The 22,787-nt window shown below is 40.5% G+C and overlaps 1 protein-coding gene across 4 annotated transcripts in view; it reads left to right on the forward strand.

The window, feature by feature from the left end:
• The window catches only part of Sox6 (SRY-box transcription factor 6), a 557,476-nt gene that overhangs the window by 96,161 nt on the left and 438,528 nt on the right, over positions 1-22,787 (forward strand). The gene's annotated exons all lie outside the window — the stretch shown is intronic.

Raw genomic sequence — 22,787 nt, forward strand, 5'->3', positions numbered from 1 at the left:
TATCCCCCTAAGCCTAAGTAATAAACTTGTTATTTTGGGAAATAGGGCCCCACTGTAGGAACAAGTTACCTTAACAATTCTCCTGTACGTATAGATGAGTGGTTTACCATGATGATGTTGTACTTCTTCTGGTTATCTGGGCTTGAAAAGTGTCGTGTGCCTATTCTCAGAGAAGAGTGAGGTAAGAGAGATCCCGAGGAGCAGTCAGTTCAGGGAGATCTCGTGCTTTGATACAGACTCTGTCGTGAATATATCATGTACATCAAAACAGTTGTGTTCCCCTCTTTCTCTCATCCCCAAATACCTTTATACTTTTAAACCGTGTTTTGGAGAAGGAAGAACTTTTTCTCAAGAGAGAAGGTAAATTTTAAGGAAAAAATTGAATACTTCCAAAGACTAATTGAAATGCTTTAATTGTTATATGTTTGCTATAAAGAAGTAGCAAGTTTTAAGAAAATGCTTAGTTTAGGGCATGGCCAGCAAGTCAAGCTTTGGTAAGTCTGCCTTATGCTGAAAGGCTATCGGAAGAGTTTTGGCAGATGCCATGACCAAGTTGCTGTTTCTTTAGTTGCTGTGGAACTAGTCACCACTTACACTGAGTGAGAGCTTCAGGGGTAGAAATCCTCACCTAGTCAGGCCAACTCACAGGGACAGTGGATGGGGCAGCGCTAGAGGCTCTGTGAACCTTATTACCTGCATGGTCATTGCATGGTCGGAAGCAGAAAGTTACACCTCACAGCCATGTGAACATCTAGGAGATAAGGAAGGTGGGATATTATTTTGCACATTCATAATGGATAGGCCACACCAAGGGTGTGTGAGGACTGATTAGAATCTATCTGCTCAGATCTGCCATTCTGGTCAGAGGAGGAAAGCACTGTGAAGCAGATTGACTGTGGCTTTTGACAACATGTCTTATTCCAGAACTCTTTCTTCCTTTCTGTCTTTCTCCCTTGTTAAGGAATAAAATGAGATATTTTTTCAAAGTAAGCATTGGGCAAAATGATCTTGTTCTGTATGCAGTATGTCACTTTAAATTTTTTATTTTTAATGAAAAATATGTAATTCTTTCTATCAAATTTTATCAGGATAATGAATGATTAAATAAATAAAGCAAACAACATCAAATTCAAAGATTCAGTAGGTACTTAGCTTTTCTGATCTGCCGAGACAACTCGTGCAGTTTGAAATGAATCCCTACGCAGAAAATGCTACCTCCTCATGGTCTTAATAACAGTGAACTTTCCCTAAGACCACCAACTATTTTCTTGTCAGGTGCAAACACACACACACACACACACACACACACACACACACACACACACACCGGGGGGGGGATGAGAGAGGGAATTTTCTTTCTCTTGTTTTTGTCATTCTCTCTGACCTCAGTTCCTTGCTGCAGGTCAGATTCAGGGGAGCAGTGACCCAACTCCCTCTCCCCACTCATTTCTCCACTTTTCTAGAGTGTTGGGGCCTTCTTGGAATTTTTCTACACTTCTGTTTATTGCTACTACATGCTTTACCTGAACTGGAATTTTTTTTAATTAATTGATTGGGGGAGTGTAAGGAATCATTAATTCATGTCATTGTGGCTTTTTTTTCTTTATGAAAAGAAATCTGTGGCAAACAGCAAAGCCCAGACCAGGGCTCCCTCAGGAAGAACATCTGTGAATTTAAGGGAAGTAGGTCTAAGTGCATTATCTTTAAAAAAATATTATTCAGTCTAATCTTGACATAGAGCAGGTAAATAAAAAAGATGAGCTGTGAAAATCCACAAATAGGCCTTGAATGCCATTTTCCATGACAACGGGAGCTGCCCCACGAAAGCATTAATGCTGGGAATGTAAGGAATTTAGAATTATGCCTTCTCAGTTTTACAGTTGTGTGCTCATGTTAATTAGAGATATACTGACATTTGAAGTATCTACATTAATGCACAGACCTACTATACATTTGTGAACCAAGGCCAGAAATCTACTTTAATTGAAAGGAGCTGCTAATCTGACTGTATATCCATTACATCACAAGCTTTTAAGTTTTATATACTGATGTCCATGCACTCTTGCTCTTTATATGCTGTCTTTCTAATTCATCCCTGAAAGGCCAGCCTGCTCTATTTTTACTTCAGACCGGTGTTTTGTAGTAATATCAATGGGATTTTTAGAAAAAAAAAACTGTGATTAATAGTGTTTTTTTTTTTTTTTTTTTTTTTTTCTTCTCTGACTTCCTAAACTTTTGGTTTATAAACCTTTAGAATGGCTTGCACTGAAGTCAGGTAGGATTTAGGTTTATGGAGTGCTCTGTAGCCTGTGTGGAAGCTAACACCATGCTCCTCATCAGACCGACTCTGCAGCTGTAGAGAAAAAGCCCAGATCTGCAGATCCTGAACAGATGAGCAGCTCAGAGAGATCCTGGGTTTTCTGGTAGAGCTGCCGTCCGCCGTCTCCATGCCATGCCTTGCCCTTTCATTTCTGGCTTGTATCTCAATGCCTTCTTGAAGTCAGACTTTAGAGATTTTGCTTTGTCTGGCTTCCATGTAAAGCGAGACCTTATGAGCTTGTATTTCTTTAGATCTGTTTGTCAAGGCTTTGGACCTAATTGTTTTGTTGTTTAATGAAACTCTCACACTTGCTTTTTGGAGCAATCCCTGAGTATCACAGAGACCAGTTAGAAAGTTTTTTTTTGTAGCACTAGAACACACTGCTCCGAAGGGTTCTCAAGACTCAGGACTTGGTCCATTAACTTATTCTACGAGCACACTCAGATCTGAGACCTGGGACCATTAAAACGAACTCAGAACTGCTACTGTCATTATGGTCTCCTTTCCCTCCTTATGACTTCTCTCCCTCTGCAGCACTCCTCCGGTCTTTCCTCTTTCATGTTGCTTGCTGCACATTGTGCCATCACAGCTCACTTGGTAATTTCAAGTTAATTGCTCAATTATCAATGATAGTCACAGAGGACTCGAAACATGCATAGTGGAAGATCTTTAAAATTTCAAAATAAGTTGGTGTGTCATAATCTTAAATGTGAGGCATGCCAATATATGCAGACATAAAACACACAGCCTAAGCTTACCGTTTAAGAGAAGGCCAAAAACTCACTCTTAAAATCAGTGCTTTTGTCTGGCACCAAAGTGTTTCATCTTCGCTGATTTCAAACAACATGTCTAAATTTGATCTTGGTTTACTTTTCAACGCCAACAATTTGGGTGGTTTATGGAATAAAAGGGAAGTAAGCTGCACAGATTTCTATCTGAGTGTTGTAGAAGCTCACATCCACAAATCACCTGTAAAGTGGACTTGATGCAAGGTGGGCCTACCTTGGTGCCACGCAGGAAGCTTATGAAGGGTGTGGAATAATGTATTGGTGGTCATGCTCCATGTGGGGAAGCTGTAATTAAAGGACAGAGGGACAGTGACATGTGTGTTCATTATCTTTTCGTGATGAAAACATGTCTCCAAGAACAGTGACTTTGAGTACTCATTGACTGCTGCCTAGCGACACCCTGATGCCTCCAATATAACTCATGCATCACACCAGGATTATTGTAATGCTTTTGACAACTAAGCAAAGTAATATTACGTTTTTGTTTCAGCATTCATAAGGTTTTCTCTAAACTAATAGTGCAGCAAAAGCTCCACTTTTAGATGCTGTAATGGTCCTTCCAGGTTTTTATAGGACTGTGGAAAGGCTGCATTTGAAGGTGTGGTGGAACCACACAAGGTCAGTGCTGACATGGTCAGTGCCCACTGGAGAAAGGAAACAGTTGGGCCTGGAGATAACTACTCCAAGTTGCTTTCTGAGCTTGTTTTAACCAAAAGAGAGACTCAATCATTTCCCTATATTCTTACATTGTGCTAATTCTCAATGAAAGGACCAAATGCATATAGAGAAGGGTAAATACAGTTATTGCCTCAGCTGGGTAGTGCTCTCAACTGTAAGGTGAGGGAGTGTCAGCAAACACACTACTGCACAGCTAAGGACAGGACATATACTCTGTCCATTATTTAGCAAAAGTAAGTCATTGATTACCACAAGTAACTATCCAGTTTAGGAAGGAAATCTATTTTGTTGCATACTTCTGCATTACTTTGTATAGTTTTATGCTAAACATATTGACATGTTATTTTGGAATTTTGGTATGAAGATAATCATTTCACCAATTTTTGCCAGGAATGTGAGTTAGATGTTGCCAGTAAGGAGAAAAATGGTGTGTATTTTCTTTCTTTTTCAGTGTATTACTTACATATTTCTTACTGCGAGTTTTCGAAAACATGAGTTAAATATAGTGAAAGAGATGCATTTCTAAGCCTCACTTTGCACAGATGACTAGCAAAAAGACTTACCTTTAATGTTTATCAATCAAAAAGTTGATTCCCATGACATATGCTTGTTGATATTATTATTTGCTGAACAATAAGACTTTAGCACAGAACTTAGAAGAGAAGGGAGGTGTTTCCACCGAGGGCTGAAAGCTTGAGCTGTTCCTTGAGAGTTCCTCGGGGTGGAGTTTTCCCTGGACAGAGATGCTGCTTTCCCCCTTCAGCTCAGTTTCCTATGGACAGAAATGAGTGGACCCCCCGACAGCATTAGGTTTTCCACTTCATCTCTTCTCCGACTCTTCTATAGCTTTGGAAGGCACAAGCACAGCACAAGGCGTGTTTGCCAGTTAATTGTTACTTTTCCCAGTTTGAGACTGGCATTACAAACAATTAGGCAGCAGCATTAATGAAATCCAGTCTACGCCCTTGTAGCTACCTGGACTGAACAGAATACATTTTTTTTCTAGCTGGGGCAGGCTGTTAAGAAGCCCATGGCTTGGTTTTTAATGACTTCTACTAATGTTCGAGTTTCATGAAACTAACTAATGAAGAAATTTAGATGTAATATTTCTCATGGGAATACTATTTTCTTTTATTATGTATATCACTACATCACAAGTTAGAATGGGTGACTGATAAAATATGTGCTTAAGTTCATATTCACTAAAGGTTGACAGCTTTAAGGGAAGGGAATATTCTGGAATTTCTCTTAGTGATGAAACTGTATGAACCCACTGACTGTGTTGATTCTATGACTAATTTAGTGGATTTTTCCATGAACCTACAGTTGCAGGGCAGACAGCTTGAGAAACATCTGGGGACACTGAGAAATCTAAGCATGATATAGGACAGAAAAGACAATTATTAAAGAACCCAAAGCCTTTGAGAAGGAGATACAGCTGAAGTGATGGGGCAACATCTGTACCCCCAATACCATGAGTAATAGGAAGAACAGAGACACAGAGATATGTGGACACGAGACAGATCAACTAGGAGGCTTTCTGTAGATCACAAAGTGGATTTTGGGATTGTTTCCCAAGATTTAGAAATACTTGTTGGGATTTGGCAACAGCTATTTAAAAGGACTTCTACATTTTCTCCTGATTTATTACAAATGTATTTATTTTAATTCAATGGTTTTAAAAGTACAACTTAAGACATTCTAGGCCGTGTAGATTCTGTAAAGAAGCTAATGAGAATAATTTTACTTTTTCTGCATATAAATGTATGTGAAAATAATCACACACGTAGCACATGTTAACATTATGTGGGAGAACTGGACAGTTCACTCACCAGGTCAGCATTCCCCAGATAGTTGCACCCCATGCATATTTCAGGGTTTTTACAGTCCCCAAGATAGGGAGCCACTCTAGACAGTCATCAAGAGATGAGGGATAAAGAAGATATGGTACATATATGAAATAGAGTACTAGTCAGCCATAAAGAACAAAATGATGTCACTTGTAGGAAAATGCATGAAACTAGAGACTGTCATATTAGCTGAAATAAGTGAAACATAGAAAGACAAATAGGATATGTTTCCCCTCTTAGTTCTCATCTTTTTTAAAAGCATAGATTATGCATGTGAGGGAAATATGCCATATTTAATTTTGTGTATTGGAACGCATGTGGCACCAATTCTCTAAGGCAAGTTACAGTGTGGTGGGTCTGCCTTCTGCTTCCTAGCTTTCCTCTCTCCCTTTGCTTTCTTCTTCTCCCTGTCCCTTCTTTGTTTCACTGGTGACTGCTTTGCTAAGTTAGTCTGTACCGTGTGGTATGTTGAAGATGACAGTTGGCACTTGCCCCTAAGTCTGTGCAGTATCACTGTTCTGATGGGGGCTGCATAGTCCTGATTGTTCTTTGTTTTGTTTCATTTAAAACAATGAACTAAGGTCTCTCTAGTCTGTTCTGTGCAATCAAAGGAAGTGGAAGAGTTGCTGGGATTAGTTTATCATTGCAAGGTGAGACAAATAGGATGTTTGGAAAGAAATTGTAATCTTTATTGTCTCAGAGTCCTTCTAAGCCAGAATTAAGGTTTGTCAAATTTTAAGGTTTATTAAACGTTTTCTTAGAACAGAATAGGGGAGCAAGCATCTCTTTAAAAAGGCTTTAGAAGGTCCCCAACAGTGAGCTTTCTGGCTATCACTGTATACTTACCAGAAACATTCCCAGCTGTGTCTCTTGGGTGTTTGCTCTTTGGAGGATAAATTAGACTTAGTTCTTAACACTGCTATTTTTTCTTTCTTTCTTTCTTTCTTTCTTTCTTTCTTTCTTTCTTTCTTTCCTTCCTTCCTTCCTTCCTTCCTTCCTTCCTTCCTTCCTTCCTTCCTTCCTTCCTTCCTTCCTCCTCCTACTCCTCCTCTTCCTTCTTTTTTACTTTTTTTCATGGTTTTTCAAGACAGGATTTCTCTGTAGCTTTGGAGCCTGTCCTGGAACTAGCTCTTGAAGACCAGGCTGGTCTCAAGTTCACAGAGATCTGTCCGCCTCTGCCTCCTGAGTGCCGGCAATAAAGGCGTGCGCTACTACTACTTTGCTGACACTGCTATTTCTTTTTCTTTTTTTTTTTTTTAAAAGATTTATTTATTTATTATGTATACAATGTTCTGCCTGCATGTATGTCTGCAGGCCAGAAGAGGGCACTAGATCTCATTACAGATGGTTATGAGCCACCATGTGGTTGCTGGGAATTGAACTCAGGACCTTTGGAAGAGCAGCCTGTGTTCTTAACCACTGAGCCATCTCTCCAGCCCGACACTGCTATTTCTTAAGAACAATTAATTCCACTTAAATATAATGGGGTACATATTCTATAGTACCAGAAAGGTTAAGTTCATATGTCATTTCAGAAGTAATATTTAGGTAATGGAAGCCGGATTTATCAGGAAGAAGGCTGTGGCTTGGCTAATGCATGTATGCTGATCAAAAGGCAAGGTGCACAACAATCTGAAATTCTTCAAGAGGACTTTCTTTGTGATAGCACTCACCAACAGTACTCTGACATTTCCCACAGCAAGAGGGATGAGTGAGCCCAGGTAGCCAAGGACTTGTAGCCATGGCTGTTACTAAGCACTTGTGTGGGCTAGCTTTCAGTGATCTTGTGAGACGGTCACTTTCCCCAGTGTGGGTTTTTTTTTTTTTTTTTTTTTTGCTAGATGGTTTCTTTTTCTTTTTCTCCCCACTCTCCATGATAGCATTGAAAATGCTAGGTATGTGTCATGTATAATGTCTATTTCCTTCTCCAGATTAAAAGTTCTATCAGGACCAGGCAGGGGTAGTGCAAGTCTTTAATCTTATTGCTGTGGAGCCAGAGGCAGGTGTATTTTTATGAGTTTGAGGCCAGCCTGGTCTATAGAGCTAGTTTCAGGGCAGCTAGGGCTACTCAGAGAAACTTTTGTCTCAACAACCACCACCACCACCACCACAACAAAGCTCTGTTGGGGAAAGTACCATGACTGTTATTTAAGCCTGCCTAGCCAGCTTCTAGCACAATGCCTGATATATGAGAAATTCCCCCTAAATATTTATTTAAAGAGTAAATAAATGAACAATAAGTAAGTAAAGGATAAGAACAGATGGTAATTCAGGGAAGTAGAAGACAGAGCTAGGACATGAAATCTGATGATCAAGAGGAACTGATTTCATTTAGATATCTTGGGTGTGAAGGGCCCCCATGTGTTGTACCCATTTCAAAGCAGTTGAAATATTTGATCTCTGTGTGGTTGCATCTTAGCTTGAGACTGAATGCCAGGCAAAAGATCGATCACATCTTTTTCCATCCCACTGTAACTCAGCTGTCCTACCCTAATAGTTTCCCCTAGGAACATAGATGTCACACCCTGGACTTTCAGAGTTCTCTTCCTCATCCACAGAGAGAACTTTTCTCATCTTTATTCTCTGAGATTAACCCAGATTTTCAGTCTTTGTGCTGCTGATTTGAGTTTTGGTCATAGGCAGTGTGATTGTTGTATGCCCAGTTGAGTTTTCTCCTGGAGAGATGAGACACCATGGGGGCGTGGGGCCTTAACTTATGTAGCTCTTAGCATGCAAGTGCTTGTTTTGATCCTCTAACAGTGGTTTCATTTATGATGTTTGGCTTTTTTTCTTTGCTATTAGTACATACATTGGTCAAGAAATCTTCTGTCTGAAATTTTTTGCTTTTGCAAAATGCTATTGGTCATTTTTTGTTTCTGTTGCCACTTTCAAAAATGGTCTTATGGTTTCTTTTTGTTATGCATCCTAGTCAAGGAGGAAGTGAATATGAGAGAGTGAATGTAAGATTTGCCTCATGCCATAGACACATGTGTAAATCTTTCAGTCTGCTTACAGTGTTCTATATAAACTGAGAAGATAGTACAAAAAATGGATTTCTGTGGTATCAAGCAATATTCACCTTTACGCGGGTCAAATTATGATCTGGATGCTTTGACTATATGATCAACTATCAAAGAACATCAAAAGTCAGCTTCCAGGGGCCAGTGGGATGGCTCAGCAGGTAAAGGTGTTGCCACCAAGACTAAGGACTTGCGCTCACTCTATGGAACTCACACACTGGAGGGAAAGAACTGACTCCCAGAAGTTGTCCTTTGACCTCCACATGCAGTCTATGGCATAAACAAACCCCTCCAAAGTAAATAAAATGTGTACTTCTAATGTCCCTTTTCTAAAAGAAATTATTTGAAGCAGCCTCTTTGCCAGTTTCCTCAAAGTTAGAATCATAGTAAGGATTGATCTGGCCCCATTACACATTTCATAGATGTAACCAGTGGTCAGCCTATGTCCAACTTAATCCCTGAAACCAACTTCTATGTGTGATCAGCTCTTTTCCCAGTTAAGGAAAATCACTGTTTTGATAACAAAGGTTTTCATCTCATAAGAGTGTTTAGTACCTGCTGGAAACGAATCGGCTCCACAACCATACACTGCATGCTGAGTATACTCAGCACACCATTGATGCTGCACTGGAAATAAATGCAAATGTGTACATAGGTTCCTGGGCTGAGAACTGTGCAGTGCTTTTACTCCCTGCCATGTTCTAAGTATCTAACCAAGACAACATATACTCCAAAGAAGGTAGTAATAAATACCAACTAAGCTATAATGGTTGTGGTTGTTTCAGAGATGTGATATAGTCTCCATACAGAATATATTAAGTGCATATATATTACCTGCTGAGCCATGGCACTTGTCCCAAGAAATCAACTTTTGGTACTCTTTGACAATTGAGTACAAATTTGTAAATGGAATAGGTATGAAGAAAGGCGTGTCCTGCTAGTGTGGGGACCAACATAGGATAGGTAACAGCAGGGAGGGAGCCAGGTGCACAGTGAGAAGTTCAGTTTCATGGAGTACAGCTTGTGGTTGGGGAATGTAGGTATGATCATATGATTGTGGAATGCCATGTCACACCAAGTAGATCACAGGGTCCATCACAACCAGAATTCAGAGGCGTGGTGAGAGTTTACCTCTGAAAACCCAACTCTGGCAGCAGTTAGCAGGGCTGGTAGGGGGCACTAAGATTTGAGCAAGGGAAACTGCTTGTGATCGACACTGTACATCGCCCAGTAAGAGGTAAAGGTGCTTAGGCAAAGGCTTAGAAAGGCTGGCAGGAGGCTCCAGTGGCAAATGACCCTTGTTGCCTTCACTCTGTTTCTTGTGCTTATTACAGCATGGGATTTATAAAAGACAAGTAGAAAGGATCTACTAAAATACATCTTGCCAATGTGTACACTCTTTTTGACCTCATTAATTAAATCTTCACTTAAAATTGAGCATTTTTTCTTCCCTTTCCACAGAATACTAGGAAAATACATATTTTTTTTAAAGGAACAAAAGTAGGTTTAAGGATAAAATTACCTTGAAAATTTAGAGGCATGAGAATGAATACATAACATGGAAATGCATCTAACAAGAACACAGACAGATATGAGCTCTAGGAGCTCAAGGACAAAGGCAGGGACTTGTTGATTTTAGAGGCTTATTGTGGAGCCAGGCAGGTGTGAACATGAACAAAGTGAAGATCTTTGAGATTGGGGCAGGTTTTTTAGGTGGCTTTCTCAGGAGCGTTACTGCACGGCCTCTGTAAAGAGTGATCATCTCAGGTCTTGATGATAGTGGCTCTCTGGTCAGTTGTCACAAGAGGTAAGGTTACATCACATAACTAGACTTGTAAAACATGTTCTCTTTTACTAGTTCTGTTGAAGGCAAGAAGGGCAGAGCTGAGAAGTCCATCCAATGTGAGAAAACTCCTACTGAAGTGAAACTTAGAAAATAGATGTTTCATGAAATTACATCTAACCTCACAACTTCCTTGAGGATCTTGGCCATTTTGTTACATTATCATCCAGAAAGACATTAGCCTCCATCTATCCATCTATCCATCCAACTGTACAAACACCATCCATTCACTTATTCATCCATCCATCCATAATCCTTTTATCCACTCATTTATCTAATCATTTACCTTACATGTCCATCCACCTATTTATCCATCCATCCTTCAACCTTCTATTCACTCATATATCTGTTTATTCATCCACCTGTTGATCCACATGTCCTTCTGTCCATCATCCTTCTATCCATCCATCTGTCTACCCATCCATCCATCTGTTCATCCACCATTCAATTATCTATCCATTTGTCTGTTTACCCATTATTCATTATCTGTCCATTCATCATCTATCCATATGTTCATTTGCCAATCCATCCATCCATCCATCCATCCATCCATCCATCCATCCATCCATCCATCCATCCATCCATCCATCTAGCCAGCCAGCCAGCCAGCCAGCCAGCCAGCCAGCCAGCCAATTTACTCATGAATTTTTCTCCATGAGAGTTAAAAAAAAAGATTTATTTTATTTATGTGTATGTGTGCTTTGACTGCCTTTAAGTGTGTGTACCACATGTGTGCCTGATAACTGAGGAGTCCAGAAGAGGGTATTGGATTTCCTGGTTCTGGAGTTATAGGCAGTTGCAAGCTGCCATGTAGGTGCTGGGAACTAAGCCTAGGTCCTATGCTAGGACAGCGAAAGTACTTAACTCTTAAGCTGTCTCTCAAGTCCTTCATACGAATTTAAATTCAAGAATCTTTCACATGAGGCAAAATTTAAAAGAGAAAAAGGATAGATTTCAAATAGACCAGGAAATACACATCTGAAAAATGCAAAGGAAACTGACAGAATATCAAGCTCTTCCTCCCTGGGAAGCTGTTCATTGCTCTGGATACAGTGAATGCTTTTTCATAGCCTTTGTGTGACTGAAAAACCAGTTTTACTTGTTCTTAGGACTAATGAACATGAATATCAGATATATACATCTCTCTCTCTCTCTCTCTCTGTAAACAGTAGCAAAGTATTTTTCACATGAACTGCATGAACTCTATATCCCACATATATGGTCTATCAGTTAAGGTTTTTAAAATTTTTTAAAAATTTGAATATTGTATGAGAAAGTTAACATTTATTAATATTTCACATCTTAGCTTCTTATGCCTTTGTACTTTAAGAATAAACAAAACAATGAATATAACTTTTAAAATTCCTCTGTAGATCAAGGTGTATTTATGTGTTCCATGTGCATCTCCCCCTCTCCACTTCACTGAGTGACAGCTGCCACTAGCATAGTATCAGGGCATAATGCACTCAAGTTTTTTTTCTCCGTATTAGCTCACAACTCTCAGCCCCACTGACTGTGGGAAGACCTGTGAAAGTGTTTCAACAGCTTTGAAGTAAGAGCTGTGGGATTCCTGACACCCTGGACTGTGTTTGAGCTAGCAGCAATGTTAGATAAAGCATAGAATGCCACCTGTGCATGCTGGTTTTGATAGCTTTATTGAACTGTAATTGATATACAATAAATTGTATGAATTGAAGCTCTTCACTAGGTAAACTTTGAGGTGGGACACAGGAATGAAGCCATTTCCACAGCAAGGTAGCATTTCATTATTACCAGTGTGTCTTCACCCTTGCTCCTTTGCCTGACTCAGGCTGTCACTGCTACGCTATCATGGTGCAGTCTGCACTTTATAGAACTTTGCATTAGTGGAATCATGCAGTATATGTTCTGTTTTCTAGAGTTTCTTTCACTAGATGTATTTGTTTTGAGATTCAGTCATGTGCGTGCCAATATCTAATTTTTAAAATTGTGGAATAGTTCTTATTTTCTCAATACGCCTTCGATTGTCCATTTATTTTTTTCTGTTTTTCTGAGTTTGTTTTTGACTTATTTATTACAAGTGAGGCTGCTGTTAACATCCATTTTTGTGTGTTCCTGTGCCGTTCTGTCTCCTGGATAAGCAGATGAGAGGAAATGGGGTATTTAGAGGACAAAGCTTGACTTTGCAAGGCTGCTGAACTTTCACAAAGTACAACTTTACATCCCTTATGTCCCTGCCACAGTGAGTGAGCAGCTCAGACACTCCATATTCTTAACAGCAGTTGCTACATTTAGCCTTCACCTTTACCTATCCTCATTTTCTGATATATGTTTTTGAAAATGTATAATTAATTGAATAGTTAATTTAGCACATATGTGTGTGTGCATGTGAGGGTCAAAAGACTGTTTGTCGACGTCAGTTCTCTTCTCGCATGGTGTGTGTTCCAGGGATTGAAGTCAAGTGGTCAGGCATGGTACAGGCCCTTACAAGCTGAGCCATCTCACTGGTCCACCTTGTGTGTTTGTCTTCCCTGATGACTGATGATGACTATCTTTTCATGTATCTAATCTTCTCTACTTTGCCAAAGTATCTTCCAATCCTTTGCTAGTTTTTGAGTTGTGGTTGTTTTTCTCATTGAGTTGTATTATTTTTTTACATATTCTAAGCCACATTTTTTGGTGCATTTCATTTAAATTGTTAGTTTTATTGGGGTGGATTTGTTCATAATACCCACTCATTATACTTTTACTGTATATGAACTATTTAATGAAACCATCACTGTGATCTGAGAGTACAAATACAACATCTCAGAATTTAATATTGATTTTTCTATTTTCTAATTTGCCTATTTCTATCTTAATGTCAATGTTTCCCATTTTCTTCATGATTTTTTCATTTATTAAGCTGAAGCTGAGGCTGCTGGTGGTGGTCCTTGCTATAGCAGCTGTGACGCTATGAGCTTGCTTCCGTGTGCTGCTCTGGCTGCGTCCTTTGAGCCCTGAGAGGTCATAAACACAATTGCAATCATTTAGATGCTTTCCAGTTTCCCTCTTGGTTTCTTCTTTAATTCATGTTTTATTTACAACTGTAAGCTTGTGCTTTATTATTTGGATATATTTTAGTCATTCTTCTGTTACTGATTTCCAGTTTAATGCTGCCGTGTCAGAGAAAATCCCTTGATGATCTAAATGACTTTTTAACATATTGAGCCTTGTATAATATATGGCTGAGAAAATCCTCCATCTTAGAACATGTCATGTGTGCGGGAAAAAGTGAGCGTTCTGTTGTTAGATGCCATGTTTTGGTAAAGCTGATTGCTACACTTGTCCAGGCTTTTGGTTATCCTGGTTGACTCTTTTTAAGGATATTATTTTCAGTGTTGCAGACTGGCCTGCAGTCTGCATGATCCTTGTGCCTCAGACTGATGAGCATGGGCTCATGGGTGTGTGCTACACACCTGAACATTTTTTTTTTTTTGTCTATTGGTTTTTCACCCAATAAGAGAGATTTTGAAAATTCTATTATTCTGCTTAAATTTTTATCTGGCTTTGCCTGTTTTTCTTTGAATCTGTTCCAGGTGGATTAGTATTTAGATCATTATGTCTACCTGAGGTGATTACACAAGCATTTCTATAAATCATTCATTTAACCTATAGTAATTTTTTTCTTTGAAATCTTCCTTCTCTGCAAACCTATTACAGTCTTTTCTTAATTTTACTGTATTATGTATATTCTTTCTTTCTTTCTTTTTTCTGGATTTTTGAGACAGAGTTTCTCTGTGTAGCCCTGGCTGTTCTAGAACTTGTTCTATATACCAGGATGAATCTGACTTCATGTATCACAACTGCCCGGCTTTTTTTTTTTTCCATTCAATTATTTACACTTCCTTCCCTCCTCCCAATCCCCTCCTGCTCCCCTGTACCCCCTCCTCCCTCTCTCACCCTGCTTGAGAGAGGGCAGGGAACCCTGCCCTGGGGGAAGTCCAAGGCCCTCCCCCCTACATCCAGGCCTAGGGAGCTGTGCATCCATATAGACTAGGGTCCCAAAAAGCCAGAACATGCTGTAAAAACAAGTCCCAGTGTCTTTATCAATGGCTTCTCAGTCAGCCCCCCTTGTCAGCCACAATCAGAGAGTCCGGTTTGATCACATGCTCATTCAAACCCGGCCCAGCTGGATTTGGTGAGTTCCCATTAGATCAGGCACACTGTCTCAGTGGGTGGACCAATCCCTCATGGTCCTGACTTCTTTGCTCATCTTCTCCCTCCTTCTGCCTTTCAACTGGACCTTGGGCGCTCAGTTTGTTCCTCTGATGAGGGTCTCTGTCTCTATCTCCATCCGTCGCCAGACGAAGATTCTATGGTGATATTTGAGATAATCATCAGCGTGATAGTGGGGCAAGGACCGTTCAGGTACCTTTTTTTTTTTAAAACAACAACAACAACAACAACAACAAACTCTTTGACTTTTGAATCATTGTGTTTGTGTTTGAAATTGATTTCTTATAGATTGCATATAATTTTATATAATATTGTAAATCTGACTTTTAACTTGGAAGTTTAGACTGTTTATATTTAATGCAATTATTAGCTTGGCTAAGTATCAATACATAGTCTTTCTTTTCTATTTTGCTACCTATTAATTCTTCAGTTTTTCTTGGCTTCTTTTAAATTTGTTGAGAATTTTTAATTTTTAAATTCTTTTTTATTTTATTTTAAAATATTTATTTATTTATTTAAAAAATAAAACAATCTTCTTTCATTTTACATACCAATCCCAGTTCCCACTCCCTCCCTTCCTCCCCTTCCCTCCACCTAACCCTCTTACCACACCCTCCAGCCACTTCTTAGAGAGGACAAGACACATTACTTTGGGGAAGGTCCAAGGCCCTCCCTACTATATCTAGGCTGAGCAAGGTATCATCCAAAGAGAATGGGTTCCAAAAAAGGCAGTACAAGGAGTAGGGATAAATCCCGGTGCCACTGCCAGTGGCCCTGCAGTCTGCCCACCTGTACAACTGTCACTCACATTCAGAGGGACTAGATTGGGCCTATGCTGTTCCCTTTCCTGTCTGACTAGAGTTGGTGAGCTCCCATTAGCTCAGGTAAACTGTTTCAATGGGTGTACCCATCATGGTTTTGACCTCTTTGCTCATATTCTCACTCCTCCCACTCTTCAGCTGGACTTTGGGAACTCAGTCCAGTGTTCCGTTGCAGGTCTCTGTCTGTCTCCATCAGTTGTTGGATGAAGGTTCTATGGTGATATTTAAGATATTCATCAGTCTGACTACAGGGCAAGGCCAGTTCAGGCACCCTCTCCTCTATTGCTTAGGATCTTAGCTGGGGTCATCCTTGTGAATTCCTGGGAATTTCTCTAGTGCCAGGTTTCTTGCTAACCCCATAATGGCTCTTTCAATCAAAATATCTCTTTCCTTCATCTCATCTCTGTCCTTTCTCCATCTCGACTATCCAGGTCCCTCAAGTTCTCTTTCCCCCTCCCCTTGTCTCCTTATCTTCCCCTTCCATCGTCCCTACTCCCCCCATCCCCATGCTCCCAGTTTTGTCAGGCAATCTTGTTTGTTTCCCCTTTCCAGGTGGATCTATGTATGTTTTTCTTAGGGTTTACCTTGTTACCTAGCTTCTCTAGGATCATGAACCATAGGCTCAATATCCCTTTGCTTTACAGCTAGTACCCACTTATGAGTGAGTACCTACCATGTTCATCTTCTGGATCTGGGTTACCTCACTCAGGATGATTTTTTCTGGTTCAATCCATTTGCATGCAAATTTCAAGATGTCTTTTTTTTTTAAACCACTGAGTAGTACTCTAATGTGTAAATGTGCCATATTTTCTTTTCTTTTCTTTTTTTTATTATTTATTTATTTATTTATTAAATATTTCTGCCTCCTCCCTGCCACCGCCACCCATTTCCCTCTCCTCCCCTGATCAAGTCCCCCTCCCTCGTCAGCCCAAAGCTCAATAAGGGTTCCCTGCCCTGTGCAAAGACCAAGGACCACCCACCTCCATCCAGGTCTATTAAGGTGAGCATCCAAACTGCCTAGGCTCCCACAAAGCCAGTACGTGCAGTAGGATCAAAAACCCATTGCCATTGTTCTTGAGTTCTCAGTAGTCCTCATTGTCCGCTATGTTCTGCGAGTCCGGTTTTATCCCATGCTTTTTCAGACCCGGGCCAGCTGGCCTTGGTGAGTTCCCGATAGAACATCCCCATTGTCTCAGTGTGTGGCGCAGTGCCATATTTTCTTTATCCATTCTTCAGTTGAGGGACATCTAGGTTGTTTCAGTTTCTGGCTATTACAAACAATGCTTCTATGAACCTAGTTGAACAAGTGTCCTTGTAGTATGGTTGAGCATCTTTTGGGTGTATGCCCAAGAGTAGTATTGCTGGGTCCTGAGGTAGGTTTTTCAGACCCAGTCCAGCTGGCCTTGGTGAGTTCCCGAAAGAACATCCCCATTGTCTCAGTATGTGGGTGCACCCCTCATGGCCCTGAGTTCCTTGCTCGTGTTCTCTCTCCTTCTGCTCCTGGTTTGGACCTTGGGGTTGTAGTCTGGTGCTCCAATGTGGGACTTTGTCTCTGTCTCCTTTTATCGCCTGATGAAGGTTAATATCCAGGAGGATGTCTATATGTTTTTCTTTGGGTTCACCTTCTTATTTAGCTTCTCTAGGATCACGAATTATAGGTTCAATGTACTTTATTTATGGCTAGAAACCAAATATGAGTGAGTACATCCCATGTTCCTCTTTTTGGGTCTGGCTTACCTCACTCAGGATAGTGTTTTCTATTTCTGTCCATTTGCATGCAAAATTCAAGAAGTCATTGTTTTTACTGCTGAGTAGTACTCTAATATGTATATATTCCATACTTTCTTCATTCATTCTTCCATTAAAGGGCATCTCGGTTGTTTCCAGGTTCTGGCTATTACAAACAATGCTGCTATGAACATAGTTGAGCATATACTTTTGTTGTATGATAGGGCATCTCTTGGGTATATTCCCAGGAGTGGTATTGCTGGGTCCAGGGGTAGGTTGATCCCGAATTTCCTGAGAAACCACCACACTGCTTTCCAAAGTGGTTGCACAAGTTTGCATTCCCACCAGCAATGGATGAGTGTACCCCTTTCTCCACAACCTCTCCAGCAAAGGCTATCATTGGTGTTTTTTATTTTAGCCATTCTGACAGGTGTAAGATGGATCTTAAAGTTGATGACTAGTTTCTTGAGTTCTTTAAATATTTTGGAGATCAGTCCTCTGTCTGATGTGGGACTGGTGAAGATCTTTTCCTATTCAGTAGGTTGCCTTTTTGTTTTATTGACTGTGTCCTTTGCTATATAGAAGCTTCTCAGTTTTAGGAGGTCCCATTTATTTATTGTTACTCTCAGTGTCTGTGCTACTGGTGTTATATTACGAAGTGGTCTCCTCTGCCCATGCATTGAAGGCTACTTCCTACTTTCTCTTCTATTAGTTCAGTGTGCTTGGATTTTTTTTTTTTTTTTTTTTTTTTTTTTTGGTTTTTTGAGACAGGGTTTCTCTGTAGCTTTGCAGCCTGTCCTGGAACTAGCTCTGTAGACCAGGCTGGTCTCGAACTCACAGAGATCCGCCCGCCTCTGCCTCCCAAGTGCTGGGATTAAAGGCGTGCGCCACCACCGCCCGGCCTGGATTTTTTTTTTATCACTTTTTTTATTTATTTATTAAAGATTTCTGCCTTCTCCCTGCCACCACCTCCCATTTCCCTCCCCCTCCCCCAACAAGTTCCCCTCCCTCATCATCTCTAAGAGTAATCCGGGTTCCCTGCCCTGTGGGAAGTCCAAGGACCACCCACCTCCATCCAGGTCTAGTAAGGTGAGCATCCAAACTGCCTAGGCTCCCACAAAGCCAGTACGTGCAGTAGGATCAAAAACCCATTGCCATTGTTCTTGAGTTCTCAGTAGTCCTCATTGAAGGTGAACCCTAAGAAAAACATTTAGGCGATGAAAGGAGACAGAGACCAAGACCCACATTGGAGCACCGGACTGAAATCTCAAGGTCCAAATCAAGAGCAGGAGACAGAGCACGAGCAAGGAACTCAGGACCGCGAGGGGTGCACCCACACACTGAGACAATGGGGTTGTTCTATCAGGAACTCACCAAGGCCAGCTGGCCTGGGTCTGAAAAAGCATGGGATAAAACCGGACTTGCTGAAAATAGTGTGCTTGGATTTTTATGGAGGTCTTTAATCCATTTGGACTTGAGTTTTGTGAATGGCGATAGATATGGATCTATTTTCATTCTTCTACATGTTGACATCTGGTTATGCCAGCACCTGAATGTTTGTTTTATTAACCTTTGCGATTTCTTTGGGGCTTATAGCAGTCCTGTTCAACCCTCACAGACTTAGTACTAGTGATTTCACACACCATTTCACATGATGTAAAGTCTTCCAATGGTACGGTGTCACTTTTCTACCATGGCTGGCCTTGATGCTTCTGCCACGTTAGTTCACACATGTTGTGATCCTCAGAATATATTATATTTTTGCTTTGAATTTGAAGATTTAGAAATGTATTTTACAAAGAGATAGAAGATGAAAAATACAATTCTTTTTAATTTGCTCATACACTTAACTGTTTTGGTTGTGACTTATACCTTTGTTTAAATTCTGATTTTCTTTCAATTATGTTACCTTATATTGCTTTGCATATGCCAGGCAATCACTCTATTACTCCAAGCACATTATCCAGAAAAAAACTTTGTTTCTTGCATGTATTGCAGATGGACTTTTATTTGGCTGTTCTTTTATTGATTCACTGTTCTTTGGCTTGCAAAAATCCCTAATCTTCTGTAGTTCCTATACATCAGTGGTTCTCAACCTTCCTAATGCTGTGATCCTCTAATACAGTTCCTCATGTTGTGGAGACCCCCAACCAGAACATTGTTTTCTTTGCTATTTTGTAACTGTGATTTTGCTATTGATATGACTCGTAATGTATGTATCTGAGATGCAACTCCTGGGAAAGGATTATTGGGCTACACAAAGGGATTGTGACCCACAGGTTGAGAACCACTGCTATACATGTTGTCCTGTGTGTAGTGTGTAATCTTTGGCTGACTGTTTTGAAGATATTATCAGTGAATTTACACAGTCTAATTGTTATGTGCCTCATAGAGGTCTTCTTAACTATTTCTCAACCTTAGGATCTTTGAGATGCTTGTACCTGTGGGTTTATGCCTTTCATCACATTAGGCACAATTTCAGCCACTATATCTTCTGCAGGTTCTGTTTTCTCATGCCCCTCCTCTGGAGGTTCAAGTATCCACAGATTGAAGATCTGTAGCTTACATCCTCCTCTTTCTCACTCACTCTGCTTTGTTTTGTTTTGGATTGCTGCTGTTGATATGTCTTTATGTTTAATTACCATGTCCTACAGTGTGCAATCTGCTTTTAATTTCGAGTGTTTTCTCATCTTATTATATTTTTATCATTAAAAGCTCAATTTGAGTCTTTTAAAAATGCTTTCCTTTTTCAGTTAATATGATTGGTTTTTTATTTAGCTCCATGTACAAATAATAGAACCATCTATAATACCCACTTTGCTATCCTCTACTCATTTTTTCATCCCTTTCTGCTTTAGTTGGTTGAGTTTCCCTTGCAACAGACATGTAGTTTGTATGGTCAGTAAAATTTTTCTTTATTTTATGTGTATGACTATATTTTCTGTGCACATGTCTGTGTAACAGTTGAGCACAGTGCCCACAGAGGTCAGGAGAAGGTGTTAAATCCCCTGGAACTGGAATTACAAATGCTTGTTAACTGCCCTTGAGTGCTGGGTTCCCATCCTCTAGAAAAACAGCCAGTGCTCTTTATTGCTGAGCCAGCTGTCCAGCCCTGAGCAGTAATCTCTCATGGGATATCAGAAATAATGTATTTTTACTATATTGAAGGCAAAGTGTTTTCATTTTCCTGTTGATACTTTTTGCTTTTCTTTGGTAGACAGTTGAGGCAAGAAGAACAATTTACAGTGCCTGCATCTAACTTATGCCAGCTGGAACTGGCATATCTACTATAGGGTCAATTCTCTTTAATACTGAGGCATACAGTCTTGAGTACCCTGGAGAATACCTTTTGTATTATGAAGTTTGTAGATATGAGATAGGAAAAATGACCTCTTCTTTGCCTTGGATGTGATCTGGGTATCATTTTATCTGCTCTTTGGAATATATCATCTAACATTAGTTTCCTCACAACATCTCTTCTTCCTCTCCCTCTCCTCTTTCCCTTTCATTCTTCCCTTCCCTCCCCTCCTCCCCCTTCTTCCACTTCCTCTTATTGAACATAACTCCTCTCATACAACACAACCCAATTATAGTTTCCCCTCCCTCTACTCTTCCAAGTTCTGCCCCCATCACCCCTCCCTTCCATATCTACTCTCCTACCATCTCTCATTAGAAAATGACAGGACTCAAAGAGATAACAGTTGATCATGACAAAATAAAATATAATGAGATGAAACAAAACTATCATATTGAACATGGCAACTCAACAGGAGGAAAGGAGTACCAAGATCAGGCACAAGAGTCAGAGACCCATTTGTTCTCACAGTCATGAGTTCCATAAAAACTCTAAGTTAAAAGTCATAATATATACTCAGTGGACCTGGTACAGACCCATGTAAGCCCTGTGCTTGCTGCCTCAGTCTCTGTGAGCTCATGTGCACCTTGCTTAGTTGATTTAGAGGGTCTTGTTCTCCCGGTGTCTTCCATCCCCTCTGGATCGCACAATCCCTTCACTTCCTCTTCCTCAGGATTCTGAGCTCCAAGGGGAGGAGCCTGATGGAGACCTCCCTTGTACACTCTTTCTCCCATGTAGACTTTTTCTCTCTGGCTGTGGGTTTCTGCATCTGTTACCATCTGCTGTGGAGGGAACCTCTCGGGCAATGACTGGATGCTGATCTATGAGTACAGCAAATTATCATTAGTTGTAATTTTATTGATACTTTTTGTTTTTCAGACCGGTAGTGTTTGGTTTTATTCTAGGTCCCTGGGATATCTAGTCTCTGGTTCTTGGTCACCCAAGCAGTGTCAGGTATGTGCTCCCTCTTGTGGAGTGAGCCTTAAGTCAAATCAGATACCGATTGGCTATTTCAACAAGTTCCGTGCCACTACTGCTCCAGTCTGCAGGTAGGACAGATCATAGGTCAAAGGTATTGTGGCTGGGCTGGTGTTCATGCCTCTCCTTCAACAGCCTGCAGAGTGCCCTCAAGACTCCATGAAGGCACCAACTTGACCTCTCCATGTTCAATGAGTTGTATGGGCATTGTCCTTGACAATGGGACCCTGATGTCTGTCTGCAGAGAGCAATCCTTTATCTTAGCAATAGCATGGTTGGTTTGGGGGTTTCCATGGGACCCACTTGGCCAACAACTCAGTTGAATGCAACCCAGTCCTGCAACTGGAAGACTCACCTGGTGACAAGAAATGGCCAGCTGAGCTTCTATATCCAACTCTACTTCAAGTCCTCACTAGGATCAACTTCATACATTCTAATAAGTTTCCACTACACTAGGTTTCCACACCACTCCTCAAGGGTTCCCCAGTTCCAGCCATCTTTCCCCATACTCTATCCCTTTGCATCCCCCCAATATGATCACTCTGCTCCTGTCTAGACGTGCCCCCAGACCACCTGTAAAATCTATTTTTCCCTCCCAGAATAATCCATGTGTCCCCAGAAGACCCCTTCTCTTAATCTAACCTCCCTGGGTCTGTGGATTATAGCTTAGTTATCATTTACTTGATGACTAATGTCCACTTATGAGTGGATACACACCATGTTTTTCTTGCTGGGTCTGGGTTACCTCACTCAGGATGATCTTCTCTAATTCCATTTATTTGCCTGCAAATTTCATGATGTGCTTTCTTTTCAATAGTGGAGTAATACTCCATTGTGTAAATGTACCATATTTTCTTTACCCATTCTTCTATTGAGGAACATCTAAGTCATTTACAGTTTCTGGCTATTATGAATAAAGCCACAATGAACATGGTTGAGCATGTGTCCTTGTGGTAGGATAGAGTGTCCTTTGGATATATGCTCAAGAGTGATATAACTGGATCTTGAGGTAGATTGATTCCCAACTTTTTGAGGAACTGCTATATTGATTTCCATAGTGTCTGTAAAAGTTTGCACTCCCACCAGCAATGGAGGAGTGTTCTCCTTGGTCCACATCCTTTGCCAACATTAGTTGTCACCACTTGTGTTATTGATCTTAGACAGTCTGACAGTTTTAAGATCAAATGGAAGAGGAAGGTTTGGGGAGTA

Source organism: Chionomys nivalis, chromosome 8, assembly GCF_950005125.1.
Source record: "Chionomys nivalis chromosome 8, mChiNiv1.1, whole genome shotgun sequence".
NCBI classification, from domain to species: Eukaryota; Metazoa; Chordata; class Mammalia; order Rodentia; family Cricetidae; genus Chionomys; species Chionomys nivalis.